Here is a 9,428-nt window from a genome sequence, read left to right as displayed (position 1 = left end):
TACAAGAAATATTAGGGAAATTTCCCGAAACCACCCCAATTCCGTACGATTGTAGGTTCCAAATTTCGAGTAAAGAAAGTAAAGATTTTTGATATTAATTTTTTTTGTTTCACGACAAGTCGTTATCATGTTTTATTGACTGTTAGGATTAAGAATAATCTATTAATTATTGACTTATACTTATATAATAAAAATGTTTGATTCTTGAATTCTGAAAAGAAAATGAATATGGAATAGTATTGTTATTTAAGGGGGGAAGGGGCTGCATGAGGGAGGTGTCTGTATAGAGGGAACATGTGGGGTCCATAACAAAGTGAGGCCAGAATCTATATGGACCACGGATGGGTGGGTCGAGTGTGGATCGGAGCCATCAATCGATCCAATTCTCCAAAAGTGTTCCCCGTAAGTGTTTGGTGTATTATGTTATGTGTTTGTCCTTGTTGAAATGTATCATAAAATGATGTTAGGCCCTGGGTTTTAGTTGGATGGGTTAAGAATCGCCCTGAGAGGTTACCGAGGAGCTACCGGAAGATCCAAATTAGCACCCGTATGGGGTCATAACAGAAATGGCGCCCAAATCAAACGTACCTCCTAGGTCTAAGTAGATTGTAATAGGAGTAAGAGAAAGCGTAAGTGCAGAAAAGCGAGGCACTTAGAAATAGCCCAAAATAGAATAAATAGACCAAAAGATCTAGTCCAAAGCTAATCTTGTCTAGTCTATATTGCAGCCAGGTCTATCGATATAGGCTCTGTATAAATGTGCAATATTAGATATAGGTATATTAGTTTTAGGATAGACTTCCTTTAAGGGTCATGTGCAATCTCTAGTTGTCTTTTTTGTAACTAAGAATGTTTGTATCGACCTGTGCTTTGTTAAGAGTAAATTTTGTGTTGTCTTGTAGGGTACCCTGATATAGGATAGTTGTATGGAAAAAGTGATAGCCGTTGCGGGAACCACTATGACCGTAAGACAGAGTGTCATTTACCAGAAACTCATGAAAGCTTGTTTTTTTTAAGTATAGGAAAATATTGCCATGGGATTACTATGTAAAAAGGGGTATTTCGTTTAGTATATGTATATGTTGACTAGGGCATTTTTGGAGAATAATTTACACTCATTGAAAAAAGTGTGTACAATAAAAATCGGTGTTGCAAATGCCAATTCAAAAATTCATCACAGAGCCAAATGTTTGTGAGTTTTAATACAACAAGCTAATGATGATTTTTGGTAAAGTGAATAATGATTGTTGGTATTGCAACACGATCAATAACTCCTAACATACGACCCCCTCTGAAAAAAAAGCAGCCTATACCTCCTTATTAAATGAAAAAATTAGTTACATTAAATTTGAAAATATTATATTTAGATAGCTAAAGAATAGGAAACAGTGAATACGGTTATAAACAGGACCTTAAGTGTGTCTATATACATGACATTCACAGAAATAGTCTATATCACAAGATTGACAGAATATAATAATTTTAAAGGTTTTTAATCAAGTTTTTAAAATAGCGATTTTAGCACTAGTATTTACAGTAAACACTTTTTAAGTTGCCTATAAGTGAAAATAAATTCTCACAGACAGAACCTTCTTCCAATCATAGTTATATAACTGCTAGGAAAGTATAATTTGGGACGGTAAAAAGGGGCATGCTAACGCGTTCGGCCACCAAAAGAAATTTGCCACCAGCTTTCGGTACAAATAGCGAACATCATAACCTTGCACCTAAAAAGAAAAAAATGGCCGAAAACCAAATTAATACTGCAAACTTAGATGGAACAATTAGGGACTTATCTGCTACGATTATTCAGCGGTCAGGACAGGAAAATATGAATACGCAACCTCCACCACAAGCGCATATTGGGAGCGGATAATGGGGCTGAGAGGTTCTCAACTCCAGACCAATCACGACAACCAACTGACAAATACCTAGAAACAAAGATGAAAAAGATCATTAGCAATGAGATAAGCGACATGAAAAGGACATTAGATACCTTAGTTAAAACCGTTCAAAGTATGAGTATGAATAATAAGGAAACAGCTTCCATGCCCAGTACTTCACGGGCTAATGAAAACATCCCTCCACCGCAGTTGCCAGAGGTGTCGAATGGGGCCTCTCATTCTAGTGTTCCACCATCGGGAACATCTTCTTCCAATGGAAATTGCTATCCACCATTGTTCCATAACGACATGATCAGGATTAGGGTGGACAAATTTGGCATTAACTTTGACGGGAATTCGCAGAAGCTCACTGTTGAAGAATTCATATTTAGGTTGGAAAGTCTGCAAGCTCAGTATGGGATCCCCTGGGACGAAATTCTGAGGGATTTCCGGATTTTAATATCGGGGCCCGTGCTAGAGTGGTTCTGGCAGACGCAAAAGATGCGCACATTCACTTCGTGGATACAATTAAAAGACGCATTATTGGTCCAATATCGGAATACCAAATCGTCATTCGAAGCTATGCGCGATTTGGTAGAGCGCAAACAGCTGCCAAACGAAACCATCGATGCATATTTTCATGTCATGGGTCAGTTAAGATCGCGTTTAGTTCATCCTATAACAGACCTAGATATGGTAAATATGATAAAAGTTAATGTCAAAGAAAATATTAAGATGATTGTTTACCCCATGCAGATAGCCACTGTTGAAAGGTTAAGGGAGGAATGTAAGGGAGCCGAAAAGAACTTCCCTAAACGCGATTCCAGGCCAATTCAGCCTCAGCAACGCATGGGAAGGCAGGTAAACGAGGTAGCTTTTGATGAGTATGACTACGAAGAGCCAAATTCCCCAGAGACAGTGTGGAAAAAGTTTCAGCAGTGCGTCTAAACCAGCAGCAGAATCGAGTAATTGTGTGTTGGAATTGCCGAATGACAGGACATATGTTTGTAGAATGCCCATCCACAGAACGGAAACTTTTTTGTTATAGGTGCGGTAGGCCGAGGACCACAACTCCTCATTGCCCAAATTGTCAGTCGGGAAACTCCAAGAGGGGCGTGGAGACGACGGGGGAGACACGTCCGAGAGAGGACCCCGAGAATGGAGCCCAGTAAAAATAAAGCCACGACAAATCCTGGAAGAAATAAAAGAAAAAGATATATTAAATAAGGACACAGCAACATATCCAGGTCAGAGACATTATTTATCAATAGAAGATCGGCAAAAGAACTACGAAGAAACAAGGGCCAGAATTTTTGGGGAATCGTCAACTGAACCCCATGTCCCGAAACGAATATTAAAAATTCGACACAAGACTACGGAAAAACGGAAGATGAAACGATTAATGGTAGAATCAATTACTCGAGCTGAGTCAAATAAAAATGATCCCAGAATGTATGTAGAAGTCGATATAAATGGAAGAATTTTAAAAGGGTTACTGGACAGTGGGGCTTCGGTCAGCTTATTGGGAAAAGATTGTCGAGAATTGGTAGACGATTTGGGTATGGATATTATACCTGTTTTCCATAACGTGACGACAGCAAGTGGTCGTAGTTTTAGAGTTTTGGGAAAGATAGAATGTGAGGTAGAATTCAATCAAAAACGACGATATATGACCATCTATTTATGTCCAGATCTTGAGCAAATGTTGTATCTAGGAATAGATTTTTGGCAAGAGTTTGACCTAGTCCCAGAGGTATTACAAATTAGCGAATTGGACATAGAAAAAGTGACTGAAGAATTCACAACTTCTAGCACTGAACATCGGCTTAAACCACATAACCTCACAGAAGACCAAAAAGCAAAACTTAATGACGTCATAAAGGAATTCGATACGTTTGAAGAGAAAGGTCTAGGAAGAACCAAACTCGAAAAACATACCATTAAGTTGATAGAGGGTTCAGAGCCGGTGAAGGATAGACATTATCCTATGTCACCTGCTGTCCAAGCAATTACGTACGAAGAGGTTGATAAGATGCTCCAACTTAAGGTTATAGAGGAAAGTGAGAGTCCCTGGAGCAACCGAACCACCGTGGTGAGGAAGCCCGGGAAGAATCGTTTCTGCCTCGATGCTAGGAAGTTGAATCGATTGACGGAGAAGGATGCTTATCCTCTCCAGAACATCGACGGAATCCTCAGTAGGATTGATGAAACGGTGTTTATCAGTAGTGTCGACTTGAAATTTGCCTTCTGGCAAATCGAGTTAGACGAAGACAGCAAGAAGTACACGGCCTTTACTGTACCGGGACGACCTTTGTACCAGTTTCGCGTAATGCCCTTTGGCTTATGCAATGCTGCGCAAAGATTGTGCCGGCTAATGGACAAGGTCGTCCCCAGCAGATTGAAGGAAAACGTCTTCGTCTATCTCGATGACCTCTTGGTCATTTCAAGCGACTTTGAGCAGCATTTAGAACTTTTAAAGGAAGTTGCACAATGCCTCAAAAATGCAAATTTAACCATTGGACTTAAAAAGTCACAATTCTGCTTCCAAGAGCTTAAGTACCTAGGTTTTATCATAGGGGGAGGAATGTTGAAGACAGACCCCGAAAAGGTGGAAGCCATAAAGAAGATAGCGGTACCCAGAAATCCTAGAGAAGTTCGCAGTTTCTTGGGAACGGCAGGATGGTACCGTCGGTTCATCCGAGATTTTGCGACCATCTCTGCCCCACTGACGGACATGTTAAAGAAGAACAAAAAATTCACTATGAGCAAAGAAGCCATTACAGCCTTTGACAATTTGAAAAGAGCATTAATAAGTGCCCCTGTGCTTAGACATGCAGATTTTAAGAAGAGGTTCTACATTCAGTGTGATGCCTCGGAATACGGTATCGGGGCCGTACTGTTCCAGCTGAGTGACCACGGAGACGAGCACCCGATCGCTTTTTACTCCCAGAAGTTAAACTCAAGTCAAAAAAATTACAGTGTAACCGAAAAGGAGTGTCTAGCGGCTGTTATGGCAGTGAAGAAGTTCCGACCTTATGTCGAATTAATGGACTTTACTGTCATAACAGACCATGCTAGCCTCCAATGGTTAATGAACTTGAAAGACTTGAGCGGTCGTCTCGCCCGTTGGTCACTCCAGTTACAGCATTACCGCTTCGAGATAGAACACAGAAAGGGGAAAGACAATGTAGTGGCAGACACCTTGTCGAGGCTTCCAACGATTGAGGAGCTTGAAATGGACAAAATCCTCGACTTTGACATGAATGAGTTTCAAAAAGACTGTTATGAAGAATTGAAGAAAACAATACTAGACAATAAGGAGAGGCTACCGGATCTTAAGGTTCAAGGAGGGCTAGTATACAAGAGAATGAGACCGAATAATGAAGATGAGTTTGGGGAATATGAATGGAGATTGTGGGTTCCAGAATCTTTAACTCACGATCTGATACAAAAGGCACATGATTTGCCCACTTCAGCCCACTGTGGTATTGCAAAAACACTTGGTCGCCTAAGAGAAAAATATTATTGGCCCAATATGACGTCACAAGTGCGTCAATATGTAGGCAAATGCACGACGTGCAAAGAGACTAAAAACGCAAACTATAATACCCAAACCACCATCGGAAACGAAGTTAAAACCGAACGACCTTTCCAAAAGCTTTATATTGATTTTTTGGGGAAATACCCACGTTCGAAGAGTGGCAATGCTTATATTTTCATAGTAGTAGACCACTTTTCGAAGTTCGTGTTCTTGAAATCCATGAAAGAAGCGACTGCAAATAATGTAGTCAAGTTTTTGGTGGAAGAGGTATTTAGGAAGTTCGGTGTCCCAGAAACTATCCATAGTGATAATGGGGCACAATTTGTCTCCAAACAATTTAAAGATCTGATAACGGCATACCAAATAAAACATTTACAAACGGCCCCATACTCACCCCAATCGAACGCCTCAGAACGGGTTAATCAATCCGTTCTGGCGGCGATTCGTGCATATATGGAGAAAGATCATAGGGATTGGGATCTCTATTTAACGGAGATCGAATGTGCGCTGCGAACGGCAGTACATTCGGCCACCGGTGTAACACCCTTTTTTGCCTTATTCGGCTATCACATGTTCCTGAAAGGAACTGATTATGATTTGGCCAAGAAATTAAAATCTTTAACTGACCACGAGATCCTTAATATAGATAAAAGCGATCGTTTGCAGTTAATTCGGGAAAAAATTAAACAAAATATGCATAATGCATATGAAGCAAGTGCGAAAAGGTATAACCAGAGGGTCAAGGTAACGAGGTTCATGCCTGGGCAAGAAGTTTTTCGCCGAAACTATGTATTAAGCGACTTCCAAAAGAACATTAACGCGAAATTTGCGCGAAAATTCACGAAATGTAGAATATCGAAAACGATTGGCAATAACATGTATGAGCTTGAGGACCTTCAAGGTCGGCCGTTAGGTATAGCTCATGCCAAGGACCTCAAGAGGTGATAACCAACTGTGATAGGCTGTTTTATGGCAAACGAAAACGACTGTGATATTAGTATTAGTAACTATGTGCAATATAGGATAGGTAATTATTTAATTATTTGATTTAATTATACAAGTAATTATTTTTGGTGCATGTCCTATATGTCATAGTTCTAAGAAAATAAGCAAAGGAACTTACCAGCAGATCCTGGGAACAATACGAACCCAAAGCAGTCGAAGCAATAAAACTCGGGCCGTCAAATCACAAGGTTGAATCCACTAGGGGGTCTGGAAAATAACATATACCCAAAGTAAATGATCACATAATTTGTCAAAATTACACTATACTTCCCTAAAATATGTTTTTATGCCCGGCCAATGAGACCTCAGGGTGTGGGAGTTCCCCACGTTGGGACGCATGCATAATTAGAATCACGATTTGTTCATAGTTCTGCCTTTTTGAGGCGATTACCAATCCCTATCAGAGACGAACAAACCCTCCGCACACCGGTTCTTCCTGCGCAGGCTCGTAATAGCCGGAGTTTTGTTGCGGGACGGGTATTAGACCGAGACAATTCAATTATTAAAAAAATCCATCACCCTAAAGTGGTTACACTGTGTGGGAAATGGATTAGCTTTCTTGGCATTGAGGCGGAAGCGTGTTTCAGGAGCGACCCTTCGCTGCATCAGTCCAGGAAGGCGGCACAGAAGACAAACACAGACCAATGCATCTAAAATCCACCAAAAAACACAGATGAACTAAATTAATTCTGGTCAGAATATGTTTGTTTTGGTTTTCTTCACAAAAACAGCACTATTGTGAATGATCAAGCTGGTTGTATGCAAACACACATACAAATGCTTGGTTAAAACCAATGGGGACAAACCTTAAGGATGGATGGCCTAGCAGCAATCAGCTCATGTCGGGATGGGCATAATTATAAAAAAATGCATCTTTTCCAGCTTATGTTTGTACGGGAAAAAATAAATAAAATTTTCTTGTAGTTTGTTTATTTTTGTGACGACAATATGGTGGCCGCACAAAAATACACACACACACATATTCCAACCGATAAAATAATGTTGAAAAACGTAGAGATGGAATTATGACGAAAGCCTAATACACCATGAAAATCTCCAGTTGTTGGTTTGATGAGGATGTGGACAATTTTTAGTTGGGTTTCTTTCCGTTTGTTGATCGAAATTTGTTTTGTTATGTAGGGAGACGAAAATTTCAATAAATGTATGTGGTGGTTGGCTGCACAAATGTTTTGATGTCAGCTGTCAACTTGAGTTTGCAGACCAGCTGTCAAATTCAACCGTACTAAACAGTACAGGGTAGCCCAAATAATTATAACTGCCAGCGCTGAATGCAAACGGTTGGTGTCATGGCGTTTGGCGTATGTTTAGAAAATGGGGGATTTTGAATTCATACGTTTGAAAGAAAGAGAAAAACGGTTGAAACTGATAATTTATTGGAAGAATGTCTGTTTGGGAAAATGCACCTATAAAAGGTAAAAATGAAGAGTAATCATCCATATTTAAAGTGGAATTTTCTGAGTGCGGACGTAAATGTTGTGCTATTGTTGGCTATAAAACGGTAGAAAATAAAAACTTGAGTGAATAATAAAAAGACTTTGAAGGTTTAACACTTGTGACAACCAAAATTCATGCCGTAGACTACAATCAAGAAAGTGAGTGTCATGTTTTTTAAAAAAGAAGACAAATTAAAGAGCAAAAAGCTTAAGGAAATTTTATTTTGTTCATAGGTAGTCCATGAATCACAGTGTGTGCCTGTGTCATACGCATAATCAGATCTCAAGTGATTTATCAAGCATTGCCGTTTATAATACTACTAACATCAAGGTAGGAAAACGTATTGTTTCCCCTGAAATTATCAACAAAAGTTGCAAAATCAAAGAATTTAAATTTCATGCGACAATTTACGCTCCGCAACTCCATACGCTGGCAGTCTGGGGCGATACAAATTACGTAACACCCTGTTACATACATCTCTGCGTGCTGAGTGCTAAAAGACAGCTGCTTAAGTATTGTAGCAGTGTCCCGAACCCAGTTTTGACCAGCTATCAGCTGTTTGAATAAAACTGCAGTAATTGCAATAATAGTCTGCACATCATATAGTCGTATGTCAGTTGGCCACTCAAAGTGGAATACGAGAAATAAAACTGATATAATCAGTGCGAGCGCTGCATGTGAAGCAGACTTTTAGGCTCAAATTTGCGGAATTCGCCCAGAAAACTTTAAATTCATATCTTTTAGTTAAGTATATGTATTATTATTAGTATATGTAGTTTATTTTTATGTTTATTTGTTTCTCTTAAATTTTGACCAATTATTTAATTTAATTTTTTTTTATTAGTATTTAATTTTGTTATATCTATTTCTTTTTTGGTTCTTGAAAATATTGTGAGGGACGTTACAAGCGTAATAGATAGGGGTTTTTCTATAATTGTTTAGAGACTTTGAATGTCTCAGATATTACGATCACCACTTAATTGAGCTCGATTAGGTAGGGACAGTAAGATTACAAGAAATATTAGGGAAATTTCCCGAAACCACCCCAATTCCGTACGATTGTAGGTTCCAAATTTCGAGTAAAGAAAGTAAAGATTTTTGATATTAATTTTTTTTGTTTCACGACAAGTCGTTATCATGTTTTATTGACTGTTAGGATTAAGAATAATCTATTAATTATTGACTTATACTTATATAATAAAAATGTTTGATTCTTGAATTCTGAAAAGAAAATGAATATGGAATAGTATTGTTATTTAAGGGGGGAAGGGGCTGCATGAGGGAGGTGTCTGTATAGAGGGAACATGTGGGGTCCATAACAAAGTGAGGCCAGAATCTATATGGACCACGGATGGGTGGGTCGAGTGTGGATCGGAGCCATCAATCGATCCAATTCTCCAAAAGTGTTCCCCGTAAGTGTTTGGTGTATTATGTTATGTGTTTGTCCTTGTTGAAATGTATCATAAAATGATGTTAGGCCCTGGGTTTTAGTTGGATGGGTTAAGAATCGCCCTGAGAGGTTACCGAGGAGCTACCGGAAGATC

General features: G+C 39.2%; 1 long non-coding RNA gene across 1 annotated transcript; it reads right to left on the bottom strand.

Moving 5' to 3' along the window:
• Nucleotides 1-1,337: 1,337 nt before the first annotated feature.
• LOC141389877 (uncharacterized) lies at nucleotides 1,338-7,627 on the bottom strand. The gene is made up of 5 exons (XR_012409202.1): nucleotides 7,236-7,627; nucleotides 6,548-7,079; nucleotides 2,631-3,075; nucleotides 1,997-2,570; nucleotides 1,338-1,931 (listed from the first exon to the last, which is right to left on the bottom strand). It is a non-coding gene; the product is annotated as an uncharacterized lncRNA (long non-coding RNA).
• Nucleotides 7,628-9,428: the final 1,801 nt, after the last annotated feature.

The sequence above is a fragment of the Musca autumnalis genome, unplaced genomic scaffold (assembly GCF_047663935.1).
Source record: "Musca autumnalis isolate F117 unplaced genomic scaffold, ASM4766393v1 scaffold_1, whole genome shotgun sequence".
Classification (NCBI taxonomy): Eukaryota; Metazoa; Arthropoda; class Insecta; order Diptera; family Muscidae; genus Musca; species Musca autumnalis.
Note: the sequence above shows the minus strand (reverse complement) of the source record. Positions and strands in the feature narration are given on the sequence as shown.